We start from the raw sequence: 23794 nt of genomic DNA, 5'->3' as shown, positions 1-23794 counted from the left end.
TGACCCCCATGAGAGAGCGTCACTGCTAGAATACACGCTGCCCCCAGAAGCAGGAGTGCCCCATGAGAGAGCGTCACTGCTAGAATACACGCTGCCCCCAGAAGCGGGAGTGCCCCATGAGAGAGCGTCACTGCTAGAATACACGCTGCCCCTAGAAGCGGGAGTCCCCCATGAGAGAGCGTCACTGCTAGAATACAAGCTGCCCCTAGAAGCAGGAGTGCCCCCATGAGAGAGCGTCACTGCTAGAATACATGCTGCCCCCAGAAGCGGGAGTCCCCCATGAGAGAGCGTCACTGCTAGAATACACGCTGCCCCCAGAAGCAGGAGTCCCCCATGAGAGAGCGTCACTGCTAGAATACCCGCTGCCCCTAGAAGCAGGAGTCCCCCATGAGAGAGCGTCACTGCTAGAATACAAGCTGCCCCCAGAAGCAGGAGTCCCCCATGAGAGAGCGTCACTGCTAGAATACACGCTTCCCCTAGAAGCAGGAGTCCCCCATGAGAGAGCGTCACTGCTAGAATACACGCTGCCACTAGAAGCAGGAGTCCCCCATGAGAGAGCGTCACTACTGCTAGAATACCCGCTGCCCCTAGAAGCAGGAGTCCCCCATGAGAGATCGTCACTGCTAGAATACACGCTGCCCCCAGAAGCAGGAGTCCCCCATGAGAGAGCGTCACTGCTAGAATACACGCTGCCACTAGAAGCAGGAGTCCCCCATGAGAGAGCGTCACTGCTAGAATACCCGCTGCCCCTAGAAGCAGGAGTCTCCCATGAGAGAGCGTCACTGCTAGAATACAAGCTGCCCCTAGAAGCAGGAGTGCCCCCATGAGAGAGCGTCACTGCTAGAATACACGCTGCCCCCAGAAGCAGGAGTCCCCCATGAGAGAGCGTCACTGCTAGAATACACGCTGCCCCCAGAAGCAGGAGTCCCCCATGAGAGAGCGTCACTGCTAGAATACCCGCTGCCCCTAGAAGCAGGAGTCCCCCATGAGAGAGCATCACTGCTAGAATACACACTGCCCCTAGAAGCAGGTGACCCCCATGAGAGAGCGTCACTGCTAGAATACCTGCTGCCCCTAGAAGCAGGAGTCCCCCATGAGAGAGCGTCACTGCTAGAATAAAAGCTGCCCCCAGAAGCAGGAGTCCCCCATGAGAGAGCGTCACTGCTAGAATACCCGCTGCACCTAGAAGCAGGAGTCCCCCATGAGAGAGCGTCACTGCTAGAATACACGCTGCCCCTAGAAGCAGGAGTCCCCCATGAGAGAGCGTCACTGCTAGAATACAAGCTGCCCCTAGAAGCAGGAGTGCCCCCATGAGAGAGCGTCACTGCTAGAATACACGCTGCCCCCAGAAGCAGGAGTCCCCCATGAGAGAGCGTCACTGCTAGAATACACGCTGCCCCTAGAAGCAGGAGTCCCCCATGAGAGAGCGTCACTGCTAGAATACACGCTGCCCCCAGAAGCAGGAGTCCCCCATGAGAGAGCGTCACTGCTAGAATACACGCTGCCACTAGAAGCAGGAGTCCCCCATGAGAGAGCGTCACTGCTAGAATACCCGCTGCCCCTAGAAGCAGGAGTCTCCCATGAGAGAGCGTCACTGCTAGAATACAAGCTGCCCCTAGAAGCAGGAGTGCCCCCATGAGAGAGCGTCACTGCTAGAATACACGCTGCCCCCAGAATCAGGAGTCCCCCATGAGAGAGCGTCACTGCTAGAATACACGCTGCCCCCAGAAGCAGGAGTCCCCCATGAGAGAGCGTCACTGCTAGAATACCCGCTGCCCCTAGAAGCAGGAGTCCCCCATGAGAGAGCATCACTGCTAGAATACACACTGCCCCTAGAAGCAGGTGACCCCCATGAGAGAGCGTCACTGCTAGAATACCCGCTGCCCCTAGAAGCAGGAGTCCCCCATGAGAGAGCGTCACTGCTAGAATACAAGCTGCCCCCAGAAGCAGGAGTCCCCCATGAGAGAGCGTCACTGCTAGAATACACGCTGCACCTAGAAGCAGGAGTCCCCCATGAGAGAGCGTCACTGCTAGAATACACGCTGCCCCTAGAAGCAGGAGTCCCCCATGAGAGAGCGTCACTGCTAGAATACAAGCTGCCCCCAGAAGCAGGAGTCCCCCATGAGAGAGCGTCACTGCTAGAATACCCGCTGCACCTAGAAGCAGGAGTCCCCCATGAGAGAGCGTCACTGCTAGAATACACGCTGCCCCTAGAAGCAGGAGTCCCCCATGAGAGAGCGTCACTGCTAGAATACACGCTGCCCCTAGAAGCAGGAGTCCCCCATGAGAGAGCGTCACTGCTAGAATACACGCTGCCCCTAGAAGCAGGAGTCTCCCATGAGAGAGCGTCACTGCTAGAATACACGCTGCCCCTAGAAGCAGGAGTCCCCCATGAGAGAGCGTCACTGCTAGAATACCCGCTGCCCCTAGAAGCAGGAGTCCCCCATGAGAGAGCGTCACTGCTAGAATACACGCTGCCCCTAGAAGCAGGTGACCCCCATGAGAGAGCGTCACTGCTAGAATACACGCTGCCCCTAGAAGCAGGAGTACCCCATGAGAGAGCGTCACTGCTAGAATACACGCTGCCCCTAGAAGCAGGAGTCCCCCATGAGAGAGCGTCACTGCTAGAATACACGCTGCCCCTAGAAGCAGGAGTCCCCCATGAGAGAGCGTCACTGCTAGAATACCTGCTGCCCCTAGAAGCAGGTGACCCCCATGAGAGAGCGTCACAGCTAGAATACACGCTGCCACAGAAGCATGAGTGCCCCATGAGAGAGCCTCACTGCTAGAATACACGCTGCCCCCAGAAGCAGGAGTGCCCCATGAGAGAGCGTCACTGCTAGAATACACGCTGCCCCTAGAAGCAGGAGTGCCCCATGAGAGAGCGTCACTGCTAGAATACACGCTGCCCCTAGAAGCAGGAGTCCCCCATGAGAGAGCGTCACTGCTAGAATACACGCTGCCCCTAGAAGCAGGAGTCCCCCATGAGAGAGCGTCACTGCTAGAATACCCGCTGCCCCTAGAAGCAGGAGTGCCCCCATGAGAGAGCATCACTGCTAGAATGCACACTGCCCCTAGAAGTAGGAGTCCCCCATGAGAGAGCGTCACTGCTAGAATACACGCTGCCCCTAGAAGCAGGTGACCCCCATGAGCGAGTGTCACTGCTAGAACACACGCTGCCCCTAGAAGCAGGTAAGAGCCTCACTGGTAGAATACACACTGCCCCTAGAAGCAGGAGTCCCCCATGAGAGAGCGTCACTGCTAGAATACACGCTTCATCTAGAAGCAGGTGACCCCCAAGAGAGAGCATCACTGCTAGAATACAAGCTGCCCCTAGAAGCAGGTGACCCCCATAAGAGAGCGTCACTGCTAGAATACACGCTGCCCCTAGAAGCAGGTGACCCCCATGAGAGAGCGTCACTGCTAGAATACAAGCCCTAGAAGCAGGTGACCCCCATGAGAGAGCGTCACTGCTATAATACACACTGCACCTAGAAGCAGGTGAGAGCCTCGCTGCTAGAATACACACTGCCCCTAGAAGCAGGTGAGAGCCTCGCAGCTAGAATACACACTGCCCCTAGAAGCAGGTGGGAGCCTTGCTGCTAGAATACACACTGCCCCTAGAAGCAGGTGACCCCCATGAGAGAGCATCACTGCTAGAATACACGCTGGCCCTAGAAGCAGATGAGGGTGTCACTGCTAGAACACACGCTGCCCCTAGAAGCAGGTGACCCCCATGAGAGAGCGTCACTGTTAGAATACACGCTGCCCCTAGAAGCAGGTGACCCCCATGAGAGAGTGTCACTGCTAGAACACACACTGCCCCTAGAAGCAGGTGACCCCCATGAGAGAGCATCACTGCTAGAACACACACTGCCCCTAGAAGCAGGTGACCCCCATGAGAGAGCGTCACTGCTAGAATACACACTACCCCTAGAAGCAGGTGACCCCCATGAGAGAGTGTCACTGCTAGAATACACACTGACCCTAGAAGCAGGTGAGAGCCTCGCTGCTAGAATACATGATGCCCCTAGAAGCAGGTGAGAGCCTTGCTGCTAGAATACACACTGCCCCTAGAAGGAGGTGACCCCCATGAGAGAGCATCACTGCTAGAATACACACTGCCCCTAGAAGCAGGTGAGGGTGTCACTGCTAGAACACACGCTGCCCCTAGAAGCAGGAGTCCCCCATGAGAGAGCGTCACTGCTAGAATACCCGCTGCCCCTAGAAGCAGGAGTGCCCCCATGAGAGAGCATCACTGCTAGAATGCACACTGCCCCTAGAAGTAGGAGTCCCCCATGAGAGAGCGTCACTGCTAGAATACACGCTGCCCCTAGAAGCAGGTGACCCCCATGAGCGAGTGTCACTGCTAGAACACACGCTGCCCCTAGAAGCAGGTAAGAGCCTCACTGGTAGAATGCACACTGCCCCTAGAAGCAGGAGTCCCCCATGAGAGAGTGTCACTGCTAGACTACACACTGCCCCTAGAAGCAGGTGAGAGCCTCACTGCTAGAATACAAGCTGCCCCTGGAAGCAGGTGACCCCCATGAGAGAGCGTCACTGCTAGAATACACGCTTCATCTAGAAGCAGGTGACCCCCAAGAGAGAGCATCACTGCTAGAATACAAGCTGCCCCTAGAAGCAGGTGACCCCCATAAGAGAGCGTCACTGCTAGAATACACGCTGCCCCTAGAAGCAGGTGACCCCCATGAGAGAGCGTCACTGCTAGAATACAAGCCCTAGAAGCAGGTGACCCCCATGAGAGAGCGTCACTGCTATAATACACACTGCACCTAGAAGCAGGTGAGAGCCTCGCTGCTAGAATACACACTGCCCCTAGAAGCAGGTGAGAGCCTCGCAGCTAGAATACACACTGCCTCTAGAAGCAGGTGGGAGCCTTGCTGCTAGAATACACACTGCCCCTAGAAGCAGGTGACCCCCATGAGAGAGCATCACTGCTAGAATACACGCTGGCCCTAGAAGCAGGTGAGGGTGTCACTGCTAGAACACACGCTGCCCCTAGAAGCAGGTGACCCCCATGAGAGAGCGTCACTGTTAGAATACACGCTGCCCCTAGAAGCAGGTGACCCCCATGAGAGAGTGTCACTGCTAGAACACACACTGCCCCTAGAAGCAGGTGACCCCCATGAGAGAGCATCACTGCTAGAACACACACTGCCCCTAGAAGCAGGTGACCCCCATGAGAGAGCGTCACTGCTAGAATACACACTACCCCTAGAAGCAGGTGACCCCCCATGAGAGAGTGTCACTGCTAGAATACACACTGAGCCTAGAAGCAGGTGAGAGCCTCGCTGCTAGAATACATGATGCCCCTAGAAGCAGGTGAGAGCCTTGCTGCTAGAATACACACTGCCCCTAGAAGGAGGTGACCCCCATGAGAGAGCATCACTGCTAGAATACACACTGCCCCTAGAAGCAGGTGAGGGTGTCACTGCTAGAACACACGCTGCCCCTAGAAGCAGGTGACCCCCATGAGAGAGCATCACTGTTAGAATACATGCTGCCCCTAGAAACAGGTGACCCCCATGAGAGAGCGTCACTGTTAGAATACACGTTGCCCCTAGAAGCAGGTGACCCCCATGAGAGAGCGTCACTGCTAGAACACACACTGCCCCTAGAAGCAGGTAAGAGCCTCACTGGTAGAATACACACTGCCCCTAGAAGCAGGTGACCCCCATGAGAGAGCGTCACTGCTAGAATACACACTGACCCTAGAAGCAGGTGAGAGCCTCGCTGCTAGAATACATGATGCCCCTAGAAGCAGGTGAGAGCCTTGCTGCTAGAATACACACTGCCCCTAGAAGGAGGTGACCCCCATGAGAGCTTCACTGCTATAATACAAGCTGCCCCTAGAAGCAGGTGACCCCCATGAGAGAGCGTCACTGCTAAAATACACGCTGCCCTTAGAAGCAGGTGACCCCCACTTGAGAGCGTCACTGCTAGAATACACGCTTCATCTAGAAGCAGGTGACCCCCATGAGAGAGCGTCACTGCTAGAACACACGCTTCATCTAGAAGCAGGTGACCCCCATGAGAGAGCGTCACTGCTAGAATACAAGCTGCCCCTTGAAGCAGGTGACCCCCATGAGAGAGCGTCACTGCTAGAACACACTCTTCATCTAGAAGCAAGGGACCCCCATGAGAGAGCCTCACTGCTAGAACACATGCTGCCCCTAGAAGCAGGTGAGAGCCTCGCTGCTAGAATACACACTGCCCCTAGAAGCAGGTGAGAGCCTCACTGCTCAAATACACACTGCCCCTAGAAGCAGGTGAGAGCCTTGCTCCTAGAACACACACTGACCCTAGAAGCAGGTGAGAGCCTTGCTGCTAGAATACACACTGCTGCTAGAAGCAGGTGTCCCCCATGAGAGAGCGTCACTGCTAGAATACACACTGCCCCTAGAAGCAGGTGACCCCCATGAGAGAGCATCACTGCTAGAATACACGCTGCCCCTAGAAGCAGGTGAGAGCCTCGCTGCTAGAATACACAATGCCCCTAGAAGCAGGTGAGAGCCTCACTGCTATAATACACACTGCCCATAGAAGCAGGTGAGAGCCTCGCTGCTAGAATACACACTGCCCCTAGAAGCAGGTGTGAGCCTTGCTCCTAGAATACACACTGACCCTAGAAGCAGGTGAGAGCCTTGCTGCTAGAATACACACTGCCCCTAGAAGCAGGTGTCCCCCATGAGAGCGCATAACTGCTAGAATACACACTGCCCCTAGAAGCAGGTGAGAGTGTCACTGCTAGAATACACACTGCTCCTAGAAGCAGGTGGGAGCGTCACTTCTAGAATACACACTGCCCCTAGAAGCAGGTGAGAGCCTTGCTGCTATAATACACGCAGCCCCTAGAAGCAGGTGAGAGCCACGCTGCTATAATGCACGCTGCCCCTAGAAGCAGGTGAGAACCTTGCTGCTAGAATACACACTGCCCCTAGAAGCAGGTGACCCCCATGAGTCACTGCTAGAACACAGGCTGCTCCTAGAAGCAGGTGACCCCATGAGAGAGCGTCACTGCTAGAATACACACTGTCTCTAGAAGCAGGTGACCCCCATGAGAGACTGTCACTGCTAGAATACACACTGCCCCTAGAAGCAGGAGTCCCCCATGAGAGAGCGTCACTGCTAGAACACAGGCTGCTCCTAGAAGCAGGTGACCCCATGAGAGAGCGTCACTGCTAGAATACACACTGCCCCTAGAAGCAGGTGACCCCCATGAGAGAGTGTCACTGTTAGAATACACACTCCGCCTAGAAGCAGGTGACCCCCATGAGAGAGCATCACTGCTAGAATACACGCTGCCCCTAGAAGCATGTGACCCCCATGAGAGAGCATCACTGCTAGAATACACGCTGCCCCTAGAAGCAGGTGAGAGCCACGCTGCTATAATACACACTGCCTCTAGAAGCAGGTCACCCCCATAAGAGAGCGTCACTGTTAGAATACACACTGCCCCTAGAAACAGGTGACCCCCATGAGAGAGCATCACTGCTAGAATACACGCTGCCCCTAGAAGCAGGTGACCCCATGAGAGAGAGTCACTGCTAGAATACACGCTGCCCCTAGAAGCAGGAGTCCCCCATGAGAGAGCGTCACTGCTAGAATACACGCTGCCCCTAGAAGCATGTGACCCCCATGAGAGAGCGTCACTGCTAGAATACACGCTGCCCCTAGAAGCAGGTGAGAGCCACGCTGCTATAATACACACTGCCTCTAGAAGCAGGTCACCCCCATAAGAGAGCGTCACTGTTAGAATACACACTGCCCCTAGAAGCAGGTGACCCCCATGAGAGAGCATCACTGCTAGAACACACGCTGCCCCTAGAAGCAGGTGAGAGCCTCACTGCTAGAATACACGCTGCCCCTAGAAGCAGGTGATCCCCCATGAGAGAACGCCACTGTTAGAATACAAGCTGCCCCTGGAAGCAGGTGTCTCCAATGAGAGAGCAACACTGCTAGAATACACATTGGTGGTCATTACAAGTATGCCGGTCCAGTAACTACGGTAACGGTAAGCTTGCCGGTACCGTAGTTACCGGACCAGCAAGCTATGAGTTCTGCTTGCGGGTGCCTTTTCACCCACCAGGTCGGACCTGGCAGGAGTAACGGAACCCGCGAGCAGAGCATGTCGGATGCACCGGCACCATTCCTTTGGGGCTCAAATGGGAATGGGGAGAATTTAATTCCGGCGCCCACGAATGGGCAATTACCGGGTCCAGCTGGGCCGTAATGACCCGGGAATTTGCCCGTTCGCTGGTGCCAGAAAAAATTGCAAGTTTAGCGGCAGCCTGCCGGTTTTACCAGCAAGGCTACCGCCAGACTTGTAATGAGGCCCATTGCCCCTAGAAGCAGGTGACCCCCCTGATGATGCAATTCTTCTCTCTAAATCTCCGATGGATCTACAGCTCCAATAAACATTCTTTTATAAATCACTGGAAGCAAAGGGTCTAAAGATGGACACATCCAAGACCAAGGTCCCGGTCTGTCGCCCGCTTGGATATAATTGCACGCTTAGTATGCACAATAAGCATACTAATTTATCGTTTAGCCAGTTGGGCGCAGAAAAATTGAGATGCTTGATTCCTTTGATTATTTGGGCATTAGGTTAGATGCTTTGCTTTCTTGGAACCTTCTTGGAACCTTCTAATAAGGAGAGCTGCATCATGTTGGTCACCGAGGTGTAACTATGCTAAAATTGTCAAGGACATTCGATGGCACGCTAATATCAAGTGCCGTAGAAATGTGTACAATGCAAGCTGTCTCAGTAGCGATATAAGGGGCGGAAGTCTGGCGTTGCATCGATATAAACCCCTTTCAAATTACTGAGAACAAAATCGCCAAAGGACTACTCTTGTTATCATATAGTGCTCCGACAGTGTCGACCATGCTTGAGCTTGGTGTGAGGGGTATCACCTATAAAATAAAAATAAAGCTGTTGCTTTACTGGGTAAAGATCTGGACAAGCGATTCTCTGAAAGATGATTTGTTGATTTTATCCAGTCTTTTAGAAGTTCCAGGTGTGGCTATATTACCGCGGTTAACGTACATGATGGACATGCTTCTCAAATCATGTATTCCATATTTTTGGTTTCACCCGCAATGTTTGGGTTGTCGAATCGATGAAATCACTTAATCAAGGCATTTGACGACTGAGTCGACATTGAGACATGCCATATGGCGGCAACTAGTAGCTTGGTCACAGAATATTTGTGTAGGAAGAAAATACGTTTGAGCTTTATCTCGATAGGTGGGATGGTAGGAACCGTTTGTTCCTATTGAAACTGGGTATGAGCATTCTACCGTTTGGGCATTTTACTTCTAATCGCGGCCATAATATCTCTCAGTATTGCCATGTTAGGTCTCAGTGGTTGAAGAGGTTACTGATTCAGGAAGGTATAAGGCATGTTAATAGCAAACTTGATGTATGTATGCAATTAGATCCATCGAAAGAAGTCATCTACTCACTTATATGAGATGTGCCTGGAAGAAAATAACTGTTTATATGATTACAAATACATAATCTATCGTCTTGTGAAGAAGTATTTCTTCCCCATTTTAAAATAGGAATATCCAGTCCTGATTTAATGTAAGTGGTTTCTTTTAGAGCTGCAGTCTATGTATGTGTAGGATGTCAATGTCATGGCCGTGACCTATTGGAACTCACTACCCCCCCACATTAGAAGTATTGAGTCGGATATAGCCTTCCGGAAAGCAACAGAAACCATGCTGTGTGTATAGTCAAGTACTTCCGGTCCCATTGCTCCCACTTAGGCTCACGTTTTTACTTTCTATGTGATGTAACCTTCATTGTGACTGTATGATATACCAGACCTGTAACCACCTATGTATGTATCCTACTAAAGTCTCACTTTTAGGATACACGCTCACTGTAATCATGAGCAAAGTAATCTTCATGTAACTAAGACACTCTCTTGCAACAGTGCTTCGATGCCCATAGCCTGTTAGTGCACTTTACAAATAAATAAATAAATTCTATTGTTTATTGGTCAACATTTCAATGGGGGTTTTCAACTATTTCGGATCATTTTGGAATATCGTCGATGGAATATGGATAATTATCATGCACTGCGCACTTTAGGAACAGCTCATTTGATTCAACTTGGTGTATCAATTTGATCTCGTCATTTTATTTGTCATTTTATCCGTTTGTGAGACTTGTAAAGTTGTATCATGGATCAGCCTTTTATTCAACTGGAGACTTTTTATACATGTTATGTTTTTGCAGTTTCTTTATACGTGTTTGTGAGTTTATGATTATTGTCAAAATAAACTATTTTGCCCACACACACACACACTAAGACCATAATATGATTCTTTGACCTCTCCCGTATGGTCTCCTTCAGCATGAAAAATAGGGAAATACAATATAAAATACTACCAGCAGCGCATGAGATACCTGTTAAATTATCAGCCACGCCCCTCAAGAGATCACCGGACTGCTGGAGAAATGGGGGTCATAGAGGCACTCTGGGGCCTTTACTCAAGCCTTCTGGAATAGGGTCGCCGGCACCTTGACGAGGATGGTCTGCTCAGCCTGACCCTATCCTTTTCTTGTTTGGCAAGGGAATTGATGACTTGGTGTAGGACGAACCTCGGCTGAGATTAGCGCATCGCCTTACATTTGCAGCCCGTAAACTAGTAATAGGTGGAAGTCACCCGACCCTCCGGAATTCCAAATATGGAAGTCCGTGATCGCCCAATTGTACTCTTGCGAAAGGTCTGTATTCCGGAAGAAGCAGCAACCTAAGGTAGCGGACAGATTTCGGACCCTATCTGATGACCATCTGAAGCGCCATGTTCCGGACAGATCATAAACCAGTATGCTGGTGTATAATATTTGTACCACTCATGAACCTGCCCTGGACGCTAATATAAGCACATATACATGCCTAAGCTTGGCACTTGTGTGAACATTCTGTGACATAATGTGTTTCATATGCTGCCATCAGAACCATTTTACCTGCCACCTCTCCAAACAGCAGAAGATGTACCTATCCTGTCCCAGTTGCTTATACCTTTCATGTCGTCGTTTTCTCAATGTTTTGAAAAATACATAAATAAATAATCAAACCAAACATCTTCAAATCTGCCAGGGACCCAAGCATCTAAAAGCATCAGGTACGCTATCTTCTGCCTCATGCATCCCCTGTACATGAAACAACACATGCTAAACCCCACCCTTATCAGGAAACAGTTTCTACCTTGTCTTCTCAGCATCCCATGATACAATGCTTTACCCCATTCCCACTTCACTAGCTGGACCATGGTGGTATACCCATCATTCTTACACATACCCTCCAATCCAACGCGGTAAAGGGTAAGTCCACTATGTCCTTGAGTCGCTCCTTTAAGGACTTTCCCTTGGAAGTACTAGAACGCCAAATAGCAACTCTAACCCATCGCACTACTCCCAATGTCAACGCATTTATAGCCACTGTCAGCCGAACCATAACAGAACTGTTTGATATGCCTCCATGAAACTGCATCACTTTCGGGTTAAGCCCTCGTCCCACTGGTACAAAGAAAAACTAACCAACAACAAGCACACCATCCAGTCACTCAAAAAAGCTGCTGTGAAATGCAGAGGAATGAAGACTTCCTCACACTCAGAGCCTCGTGCAGTGTGTCCATGCCTCCCATGATCGAAGCCAAAAACGCATATATCTCATCAACTATCTTGTCGCCCGCCAACAGTAGTGAAGCTCTCTCCAAGGCAGTCAAACACTGCTCACACCAACGGACCGACCCAGTAATCTATGAGTCTGGAGAAAGATACAATGCTAGTAATAACTTTTTTAAGAAGATAGATACCATATGACAACAGGTCGATACCACAAAACGCTGGCCCGCTCTTGATCACACATCGCTAAACTGCACCGCCTTCCCTCCCCTCAACCCCAAGGATCTTGCTGACACCCACACATCAATTAAACCAACTGTACACAAATATGATGCCCTCCCTGCTGCCCTCTTAAAGCAGCACACAGTGCTGTCTTCACCGGCTGCTGAAAATAGTAAATGCTTCACTTTTCAGGGCATCTCCCCAAGCACCCTGAAAACAGGACTAATCTGCCCTCTCCTCAATAAATCCACCTTAGGTCCAGACAATTTCACAAACTATTTACCGATCACCAGACTCCCATACTTTGGGAAAATCATATGACAGGCAGCTCCCAACCAATTCTGGGATCTAATTATCCAATACAGCTTGCTCCGCGATTACCGATCTGGGTTCAGACCAAACTGTAGCACTGAAACAAGCACCATGCAGGGCATAGATGATGCTCTTCAAATTCTGGACAAAAAGTGACTTTGCCTCTCGATATTCCTCAATCTCTCTGCCGCGTTCAATGTGGTTCAACACATCAGGCTGACGAGTCTATTCGGGAAACAGAATGGGCGCCTCACACAAAATTCTCAGCTAATTTGTATTTTACCACTCAGACAGGCACTAAACCATCCAGATAGGCCACTTCAGGTTAGACCGACAACCACCCGCCTGCGGAGTACCACACTGCTCAATACTCTGCCCAGTGATCTTTAATCTATGCATGGAAGCATTGGGATCACTTCTCAATTAACATGCCATCTAACGCCAACAATAAGCAGACGATACCAAATGATACCTAAAAGTCAGTTGCATCCAGGACATGCCATGCCCCAGGAACTGCCTCGCCTCCATCCCAGCCTGGATGACAATCACATACCTGAAGATCAAACCCACAAAGACATAATGTGTTCTACTCAGTCATACACCAAAGCAAATACCATTCAAAGGTTGCTAAATGGCATGCAACTTGACGGCTTCACACGTCACCCGCACCTGACCAGAAAATTACTCCAGTTCACTATAGAAAGCACTCTCTCCTTCCAACAGCATATGAACAAAAAGGCCTTAACCGCTGGTACCAACTATCCTCCAGAAGATAAAACCAGTCCTTTCACCTGAGGACTTCAGAACTCCAGTCCAGGTTCTGGTACTCCCTGACATCAATGGGAGGAATGCCCTCCTCACTAGTCTTCCTGTGATGTATCTGGCCCCCCTTAGGGTCGCCCAACACACTGCAGTATGACCCATAATGGGAAGCAAGAAATTCTAATACATTTCTCCACCCCTAAGGGACCAACACTGGCTTCCCAACCAAGCCAGAATACGCGTTTAGATGACCTGCATCATCCATAAGGCAATCACCGCTCACACACTTGAATAGCTAGTTGCAAAACTCTGTAGCTCAGGTCCCACACCCTCTAGCAGCCAGGCCATCGCTAAGCTCGACACGAAACTGGCACGCAAGGAGAAAAACACGAAACAGGCTTTCTCCTGCTATTCCCCTGCCTAGTGAGACCAACCAGGTGGCAAACCGGACCGTATCAATGCTCTTGCAGTTCAGGAAGGAATTCAAGGCCTTTCTTTTCAGTCAGTACTTAGGTGCCACCTGGGATCCTTGCGTTACCACTTCACGCCCATTACCATGGCAGGGAAACCCTGTGACACATATTGAAACCCTCCTTCTTATCTCATGTGTTGCCCTCAATTACATGTGCAGTTGCTCCTTAGCTAGGTTAGCGCTATAAAGAAAACAAATACAGTAGAAACATCAGAGAATGTCCTCACATCTATATACTCCACATATACATGGGAAAGGGGAACTGTGTAGCTACATGCAAAGCAGTCACTGTCCCAAATCCCGTCCATCCCCTTATTTCTCATTACATCTACATCCCTCGTCCTCGTCCCAGTACTTACTCTATGAGGCCACTAGCTCCACTACAGGAAACCTGTGCAACTTTTTTTTATTTTTCCCTGGGCTCCGCCTCTTATAGCAGGAGGCATAAAGCACATCTCTTTCCAGGATGCTCCTACACTTCTTGCCCAGAGGCATGAATGCAGGTGTGGTGGCGAGCTTCGCGCTGCAACTGTACGCTTATTGCTGGGCGTTAGAGGTCCAGCGTGGTGGCTTGCTGGGCCCTTAACTGGGTCCCAGGCATACGACTCCCAGGTCCCCGTGCAAAGTGGAGGTGCCCGGTTGAGCATGGACCGTCTCTTCTCTTTCATTGGCTGAAGGGTTGTCTTGGGGGATGTCGGAGGCTATAGTAATGTGGGTAGTTCATAACCGTTCAGAGTGAAAAGGTTATTATTCTTTTGTTTTAACAAAAAAAAATTAAATTGCTATATGAAACAGTAACAATGGAGATAGATCAATCTAGCATGACATGTAGAAAAACAGCAGTGTGGGTTAATTTCTATATTTTAGAAGTCAACCAAAGCAGAGGAACTAAAATAATATAAATGTTTTTGTCTATACTTCAGAATTATTGCTGTCATAGAGATTGATTGCGACATGGTTGTTCTTTGTCTCTCCTGTGTGTCTTTCTGTTCATTCATGTGTAGGAATGCAGAATACAACGAACAAAACCGAAACACTTTTGGCTCAATCTACATACACCAAGGTGATCCAAAATGGAGATTTTTCTTTCTGTCCTGATGAGGGTGTTGGTTGGAAAATGTCCTCCTATACCATACCCGAAACTCGAGTCAACACGATAACAGCCCAAGTTCCATTTTAGGATCTAGATTGTTCTGGTTTACATAAATGAGTGTGGCAATTGAATATATTAGAAAAATTATATAATATATACCAGTATCATATTAAAAATGGATGCATTTATGTGCTAATAAATATCATTTTGCATTGAAGGTCTATTGGTTGGACCTGTTGGTCTTTTTGACAAATTGTTAATATTGAATTTTTGCACTAGTCTGACTGGTTTCTGAATGCGCATGAATGTGATTGATATGGATGAGTCGGTATGTGAGATCACAGGATGGTGTGTGGTGCCAACAGGATGGAATTGTTCAAGTTTTGACTGTATTGTATTTTCCCATCAAAGTTTTAATGACTGTCATTTTTTTGTAAATTGTCTTCATAACATCATGATGATGTTTATAAGAATAACATAAGAAACTGTATGAATCAATCAATTTTTGAATTAATTTTTATGAGAAGGTATTGAAGTTGACCAGTTATAATATAACGTGAATGCGAGGAGAGTCCGTACATGTCCTCGTGGTTCTTGTACTTATTGTGATGAGGACTGACACCTCGGCAGGACCAATTACTCATGTTGGAGTGGGGGGGTGGAAGAAGTGCTGCCATACAGGTCGGCTGAAGGCATATACGAGTGGGACTGCCATGGTAGGGCATTGCGAGTGTTCGTACGTTAAAGCATTGTCTGGCAGCAAGATGCACTGTGCTTTTAAAGCATACAAACATGTGGATAACTTAAGAAGAAAGGCAGACTCCAGGCATCTGACAGAAAGGTGCAAAAGAAGCATGTGAGGGATCATCTGGTAAGAAAGGTCAACTTCTGATGCTCATCCGGGCCCAGAAAGGGGGTACAGCAGTCATCCAAGAAGCCCTTTCCGTCAGGTGGAACGCAGAAGTCCTGCGGCCAGGACAGTCATGGCGTGACTCCATGTAGACGAATGGACGGAAATATCCTCTGATGTGTGGGTCAACAACATTGTGCAAAAAAGGTGTAAGATAGAGTTCACGCAAGCTCCAAGTTCATCTCGGCTGGTGGTTACTCCGGTACCCAGGATGAAGCATCTCAGCTGGCTCTGGCAGCAGGGATACAGGAATGTTGGCAATAGGATGCTGTATCCTGGGTTACTCCCAGCAAGTCAGGCAAAGAGTTTTACTTGACCATCTTCTTGGTTCACAAGCCAAACAAGACTTATTGGCCGGTGCTGGGCCTCAAGAGATTGTATATGTTTGTAGCTTTCAAAGCATTCAAGATGGAGTCATTGCAGTGGAGTATCCACTTGATCAAGGCGGCGAGTTCCTGGCATCAATAGGTCTGCAGGATGACTAATATCATATCGCTCCCACCAAGAGTTACTCAGGTTTGCATTGGTGGGGTGTCATCTGCATTTCAAGGTCCTGCCATTGTGTCTGAAATTGGGTCCCCGAGTCTTCACGAAGGAAATGAGCCCAGTGGCTTATCTCGCAAAAGGGGATGTGTGTCTTTCCATACTTGGATGACTGACTCCTCAGGGCTCCAATATAACAGATATTGGTAGTACATCCCAAGGACATGTGCAACATTCTGGAAAGGTTGGGACCAGGAAATCAAACACCATTTCTTTTCAAGATCCACAATTTATTGGGGCAAGATTTAGGGCTGCCAATGGCGAAGGCATGCTGCTGGAGGTCCAGCTGACAAGACTACACCCCCTGTTACAATCAGTATTGAAAGATGACTGGGTTTCTGCAAGACAGATACTAAAGCTACATAGCCACATGGCTTCTAGCGTATTTTTTGGACTGTGGGAGAGGCTGCACCTGTGGCCTCTGGTTCCTCATCTGTGGCACCGCTGGGACCCTGGGTCACGGAGGTTTGAAGAGAAGGTCTCTGCTTCCCCCAACTTGAGACTCAAGCTTTAGTGAGGCAAGACAAAGTGAATCTTTTAACAGATTTTATTATAGAAAACAGCCTGGGTTTGGGGGCAACTGATGGATCTCCAGACGCAGGGTAGTCGGTCAGGTCTTCAAATTAGAGGGAATTACAAGCAATTTACACAGCTCTCGTCTGGTTCTCTGAGCGCATTCAGGGAAAGCCTGTGACAGTAAAGACAGACAACAGCACAGCCATGAAATATGTGAATCGTCGGGGGTGGGGAGGAAGAGGATGCTCGCTCAAGGTCTCTGAATCAGTTTACAGGAAAGACAGGGAGTTGAGCAGAGCACACTCTTTTTTTCCCTCTGGGCTTCCCATAACAGGGATGTGGACAACAAGCAGATCAGCTGAGCGGGTATTTCCATCTTCATCCTGGGAATTCCATCCAGTAAAATACCACCAGATTTGCAGGTAATTAGGGTATATAATAGTGAACTAGTTTGCTTTGCCCCTGAATGCCAGGTTACCCAGATACTTTTCCCGGTCTCAGTTGCAAGGGCCTTGAGGGTTTGTTAAGGCATCAGAAGGCAAGACACAGGCAACAGATTCAAAGTTCAAACCAAATAACTTTATTAACTTAAATGTCAGGATGGTTGAAGGCCTAACTTGCCCTGTGCTAAGGTGGGATTTCCCTACATTAACAAAACTAAGGAAAGTCTGAATCAAGGTGTTCAACTTAAAAATCTGCCTGTGTCCAAAACCTACACTTGCCCTCACAACTAAATCTATACAATGTGTACGGATGTCAGCAACCAAAGAAACAGTTTTAAAAAATAACAGTCTGAGCTTCTTCCAGCTCCCATGCCCTCACAACTAAATCTATACAATGTGTACGGATGTCAGCAACCAAAGAAACAGTTTTATAAAATAACACTCTGAGCTTCTTCCAGCTCCCATCTCCAAGTGTAAACCAGTTCCAGAAAAAGTGGTGAAATGCTATAGTGTTCATCACTCCTAGTTGGATCTTCATCGTCCCAGTACTGTCAAGTGTTACATGAGGGAAAATGATGGGGACTGGTTTACAATAACCTACAAAGGTCGGGGAAAGGTTAGGGTTGTCATTAATAGGCAAAGGGGGATACCATGGCTTGCCTGGGTGTACCCCACTCCCATTCCCCATGGACTCTCCACCAAGGTGATCCTCCCTCGATTCTCCACACCCAGGGTCGGGATCCAAGAGCGATGTCCTTTCCCTGGCCACCTGAGAAGAGAATCCAGGGGGTTTAGGGGTGTGGATACCCTCCGGTTTCTCACAGTTGGAAGCCACGGTAAAACAATAGTTAACATGTCTATTATATGCTTTCCCTTGTTTGCCTCGCTTGCCCAAGGTTCAAGTGAGAACCAGGAATTTAGGGTCAGAGGTCATGCTGGTAGCACCAGTGAGGCTTATGAGATCTTGGTTCTCTCACCTGCTGAAGTTGGAAATTAAACCTATGCTACTGTTGCTGGGAGTTCCGGGTCCGGTAGTCTTGGGTCCAAGAGAGGCAGAGTAACTAAATGGGGTGTTGGGGGCTAGAAGTTGAAAGGGAAGGATGGCAGAGGCAGTGTTTGACATCTCACCTGGTCTCTGTTTGTTTGTTTGTTTGTTTGTTTATTTATTTGGTATGGCGCAAAACCAAACCCAAAGGGTAGCTGGGCGCAGACATTACAAGGATACTTGAGAACTTGGTTACAGGAAATTACAGTTATGCAGTTCAATTAGAAGCAAAGTACATGCACGGAACTAAGTACGAAGATACAGTTAAAGCTAGTTGAACAGAAACCAGTAGGCATAGTTACAATCATCAGGGGTCTCTGTAGCAGGTGGTAAAGTGCGGGGTCCTAGTAAGGGAGGAGGTCAAGCTAAATGTCATTGGATCGTATCCAGGTAAGGACCTTCCGCCTGAAGCTAGGGTAGAGTTGGTCCATTCTGAGGTCTAGAGGGAGTCTGTTCCAAGTTTGTGCAGCTATGACCGGAAAGCTGGAGCCGCCAGCTGTGCTCTTTTTGTACCTGGGCACCACTAAAGTGTAAGCATTAGTCATTCTTGTGGGACGGTTTGAGATTCTCTTACTGACTCTGTTTACCAGGTAGGGGGGAGCTATGTTGTTGAGATATTTGGAGGTGAGAGAAAGGGTTTTGAGGACAATCCTGTCTTTAATTTTTACCCAATGGATATTTTTTCTGGAGGTGGAGATATGGGCTCTATTAGGAATATTTAGGGCTACTCTAATAGCGTTATTTTGGAGTTTATCAAGAAAGTACTTGTTAGATCCTGCATATAGAGCATTACAGTAATCCAACCTGGATATGACTAGTGCGTTGTCTAGTGTGATGCAGTTAGTCTCAGTTAGGAATGGTCTACATGCTTGGATCAGTTTGCAAGTATATGCAGTGGATGATGCTAAGGAATATGTTTGTTTCTTAAAGGTGAGCGCTGAGTCGAGATAGACCCCAAGGGTTTTGACTGCAGGCATCACTTTGATGACATTGTTGTCTATGTTGAATGAGGCCTAGTTCGGGTCATGTTTTTTGATCGCCATCTCTGAGCCAAGGATCAGTTGCTCCGTTTTGTCGTCATTCAGGCAGAGGCCGTGAGATGCCATCCATGCCTGAATGAGGAGATATATCTTGTTTACTAAAGCTGTGTCTTCCAAGAAGTTGCCCGAAAGGGGGACGAGGATCTGAGTGTCATCTGCGTAGTTGGTGTAGATGACACCCAGTCTGTCCAACTTGTCAAACAAAGGTTTAGTTAAGATGTTGTACATCGTAGGAGATACGCATGATCCTTGAGGGACACTGCAAGAAACTTGTGTGGGATCAGCGGCTGCTAAGGGGGAGAAGACTCTCATTGTCCGGTTTGCAAGGAAGGATTGTACCCAGGTTATGGCATTACTTGAAAGATGGGCGGCAGAGCTGAGGTGTTTGCATAAGACTGCATGATCTACCAGGTCGAAGGCCGCAGATAAGTCAAGGAGGAGTAGCATAGCTGATTTGCTAGTGTCCTTCAACTCGTCAATTTGGGTCTTAAGGTCAATCAGGGCTGTTTCAGTACCATGAAGGGGACGGAAGCCGGATTGACGTGAGCCTAGTAAGTTGTTGGTTTCTAAGTAGTCCTGAATTTGCAGGTAGGCTACTCTGTCAATGATTTTAAGTAGAAATGGGACGATGTTAATGGGTCTGTAGTTAGTCAGTATTGCGGGGTCAAGTGTTTGTTTTTTTAGCAAGGGAAGCACCCACGATTGTTTTAGGTTATTAGGCACTAGGTTAGACTTAAAGGATGCATTGATGAGCTTAGAGATGAAGGGTGCTAGGTCTCTAGCTGCATCTTTTATGATTTGGGCAGAGCAATTGTCTCCTTTACAGTTAGATGCTTTAGAGAGAGTATGATTTTTTCTGTCTCTAATATGGTTATTTGTTTGTAGCTAGAGGGGTGGGGGGTGTTAGGCTGGTTTAGAGGAAGCTGAGGTGTAGGTACCGTCGGCAGGAGCAGGGAAGCTTTTTTATTGGCAATTTTAGTTTGGAGCAAGCTAGTTTTTCCCGCCAGGGCATTTTATATATTAGTGCACCAGAGCTTATTTTTAGGAATGTTATCAGTCGGGGGTATAGGTGATTCCATTTCACGGAGGATGGAGAATAGTTCCTTGGTATCTGATTTGGCCTTAGATATTCTGTCATTAAAGGTGTTTTTTTTAGTGCTTATGATTTCCTTTTAGTACTGTTTGGCGAGAGTGGCTAATTTAATTTTATTCTCCTCGGCAGGTGAATGTCGCCAAATTGACTGCAACTTTCTTTTTTGTATTCTAAGGTCTTTCAACTGTGGTGTGAACCAGTTGTTCAGATAAGAAAGTTGTTTGCTTTTGCAGATTTTGGTAGGGGCAATCAAGTCAAGTGCCTTAATCATCGTACTATTGTAGGCTTCCACAAGTGATATCGGGTCTGTGATATTGTCTAGGTTGTCGAGAGTGGGGAGGAGGTGAGGTAAGAGTTGTTCTGCTGTGATGTCTTTTTTTACATCTGGTAGGGAGTGCCGGGGACATAAGTATTGGTTTAGGTCGGATAAGGTCAAGTGAGGCAGAGAATACAATTAAGTAGTGGTCAGTCCAAGATTGCGGCATTATGTTGGTAATGCTAATGTTGCAATTCCGATCGGCAACCCAGTCTAGGGTCCTGCCTTTAGAGTGGGTAAGGGTGGTGACTTTTTGTGTCAGACCATAATCATTCAATATTGAAGCAACAGAAGAGGCATGTTTGTCGTTACAGTCATTAAATCCAAGGTTATAGTCTCCCAGTAGTAGAATTTGAGCGTGGTCTTTTGGGTTATTGGTTAGGATAATAGTTAGGTCGTCTTCAAAGGATCCTAGTGGTCCAGGTGGTCTATAGATGACATACATGGTAAGGGTACGGTTACAAGAAAGGTGGAGTTTAGCAGTAAGGAGTTCACATGATTGAAATAGTAAGGTAGTAGCTAATCTGATAGGTAAGGTGGATTTGTGGATGATGGCTAGGCCACCTCCTTTGGTATTCGGTCTGTCGACTCTTAGTAGTTGGTAGCCATCAGGTATTGCTAGCATGATAGCGGGGACAGCCACCTCATGAAGCCAGGTTTCGGTTATGATCAATAGGTCTAGGTTCTCATTGGTTAAGGTGTCGGAGATATCTGTAACGTAGGCTACCATGGATCTAGCATTGACGAGTGACCCAGTTAGTGATAGGGTGCTAGTTGGTATGGTGGTGGAAGTTGTTTATTTTTAGTCGGGGTGACTCTTTGTGATGGTGACTGGTTAGTTGCTGTGGAGTCAAGGAGCAAAGGGGTAGACTTGAGGTATTGTGAACGTTTGTTAGCTAGATCGATATAGCCTCTATAGGTGTGGTAGGATGATGGTTCATGGAGACAGGACAATCTTGCCCTCAGTCTCATGTTTCTATCCTTAGGAGGGTATGAGGCAGCGGATGCAAGTGCCATGGTGGTGAGGAGGCTCAGTACAAGGTGTAATGACTGGTATTGAGTGATTTTCATTATGGTCGTGGGCAGGGAGGTGCTGGTGATTAGCGAATCCACGTTCGGGCTATAGGTGTGGACTGGTGCCGTGTGCAAAGGCGTGTAACTATATTTTAGTTATGGCATTTCAGGTAGTAGGGAAGTCTAAGCAATGTAGTTAGAAGCCGTATACTAGTAATTGGGCAGACTAGGCAAGTACAAATGGGCTAGGACCTAGGTATACAGGCATAGACATGTACAAATAGTGGCAGTATACTAGTAGTTAGGCAGACTAGGCAAGTACAATACAGTTAGGCTAGAATGCATTAAGGTAGCACCTGGCTTTGCATGACAAGTTAGGCTAAAATGTGCTAGAGTAGCACCTGAATTTACACAACACAGTTGGGCTAATATGCATTAAGGTGGCATCTAGATATACACAACTCAGAATAGGCTGGGATGCACAGGGTAACACCTAAAATCAAGGCAGCACAATAAACTGAGGTGCAGTTACACACCATCTGTATACAGTAATACTACCTGGCATGATGGAGCAAAAATTGTAATGGACAGATAGGGCACCTTGGACAGGGTACATAACATAATTGAGCAGACATGCAGTTTAGCATCGATACATAGTTAATATAAGGTGCTGAGGCACTGTCTAGCATCAATATGAGGCCTGTATGAAGGATTGGCATTCGGCCAAAATATAGGGTGGCTGTTGGCTAAGAGTGCTCTAGGTTGCATGTTATGCTGAACTTGGAGTCAATTATGTATGGGTAGGGAGGTCGTACTGGGAACATTAGATTGCATTAGATTGGCATGCCATGAGGCAGCAAAGTACGAGGTAATGGCGTTTATATCATAAAATGGGAATACACATTGAGAAGCAGTATTAAGCAGAGTTTAAACAGAAGTAAATGTCTAACGGCAAAAATTCATTTGCAGCAGAAGGTCAGATTTACTTGTTGGAGAGGCAGCGTAGTTATAGTCTCGGCATTGCAGTCGGTCTGCATAAATCATGTGAGTTACCTTAGCAGACGTATCGTGGGAGGACCAGGGGGTCTGGCAGACGGCAGAAACGGGCGCAGAACAGGTGATGGTCTTGTCTCCGCGGGCCTTGTGTCAGAGTGGGCCGGCTTCGCCTGCCGGCACCTAATGGGAATCAAATGCAGCGAATGGCCAATCAGCTGACTGCTGCTGGCTGCGTTAGGTAGGGGAGGCTGCACGCAAATCGGGGGTGGCCATCTTGAAATTTCAGATGCCTCGTGTGCCTTAATGGAGGCAGGGAGGCACTAGGCTATTTAGCTGTTATTAGACATAAATGGAAGATTTTTCCTTTTGCAGACTTGGATGGCAGTAAAAGCATGAGTTGAAAAAGTATTTTCTGGAAATGCACGCCGGTGCTTCTGCGCTTACCGAGATCCTTAGGAAAAGGGCAGCTTCCTCGGCGGGTCCACTGCTCCTGCAGGAACGTGGCCTGAGGCTCCTACTCCTCGCAAGACACTAGGAGACCCTCCACACAGAAGCCTATGACAAACAATGGAAACATTTTGCTGGTTGGTGCGAAAGATTCAAGACTGCTCCAATCAATTGTCTAGTCCCAGTTTATTTGGCAGTTCTGGAAGGAAGGTTTTTAGTTAGGGTTATGTGAGGAGTCAGGAATAAAACTCAGACACATATTAGATATGGTTTTGGCTAAAAACTTGTAATGATAAATAAAATGGGTTAGAAAATGCTTTGTTGTCCCTGCGCTATAGTGTCAGAATGTCCAAAACAAAACTGTCATGTGTCCAAAGTGGTATTCTGACCCTCACATTCTAAGGAAATAAATCTTAAGGTGAGAAGGAAAATGTATTTGGCCTTCAGTGTTTAACAAATGTTCAAATGGGAAAAGGAATAAATAATTCCAACAAAATGTCGCTCAAGGATATTGCTCCTTAATCCAGAGGGTGTCTCCCTTCCCCTGAATTCTTCTTCACGGTTTCTTACAAACAACAGTTCTTGTTTTTTCTCTGGATTAATACCAACATTATCTTTTGCCTTTGTTTTGGGCCTTCAGTATTTTTTATACTCTTCTGCCAGGGTTTCTCTGTTCCCCTATTTTCACACACTTGTCATTGCCTGGTATACTCAACTGCCAGGGCTTCTTGTATTCACACACTTGTAAGTCCTGGTCTCTGCAACTCCACGTTTGATAATTCACTACATTAGCTATTTTGTCTAATTCCTTTTGTCCATAGTATCTTGCCTCGTCAGAGTTTTGCTCACACTTCCAATCTTGGCAATTCACCACCTTAGCATTATTAGCTAATTCACATTGTCCA

Source organism: Ambystoma mexicanum, chromosome 9 (genome assembly GCF_040938575.1).
Source record: "Ambystoma mexicanum isolate Mex_15411 chromosome 9, UKY_AmexF1_1, whole genome shotgun sequence".
Taxonomy (NCBI): Eukaryota; Metazoa; Chordata; class Amphibia; order Caudata; family Ambystomatidae; genus Ambystoma; species Ambystoma mexicanum.
Note: the sequence above shows the minus strand (reverse complement) of the source record.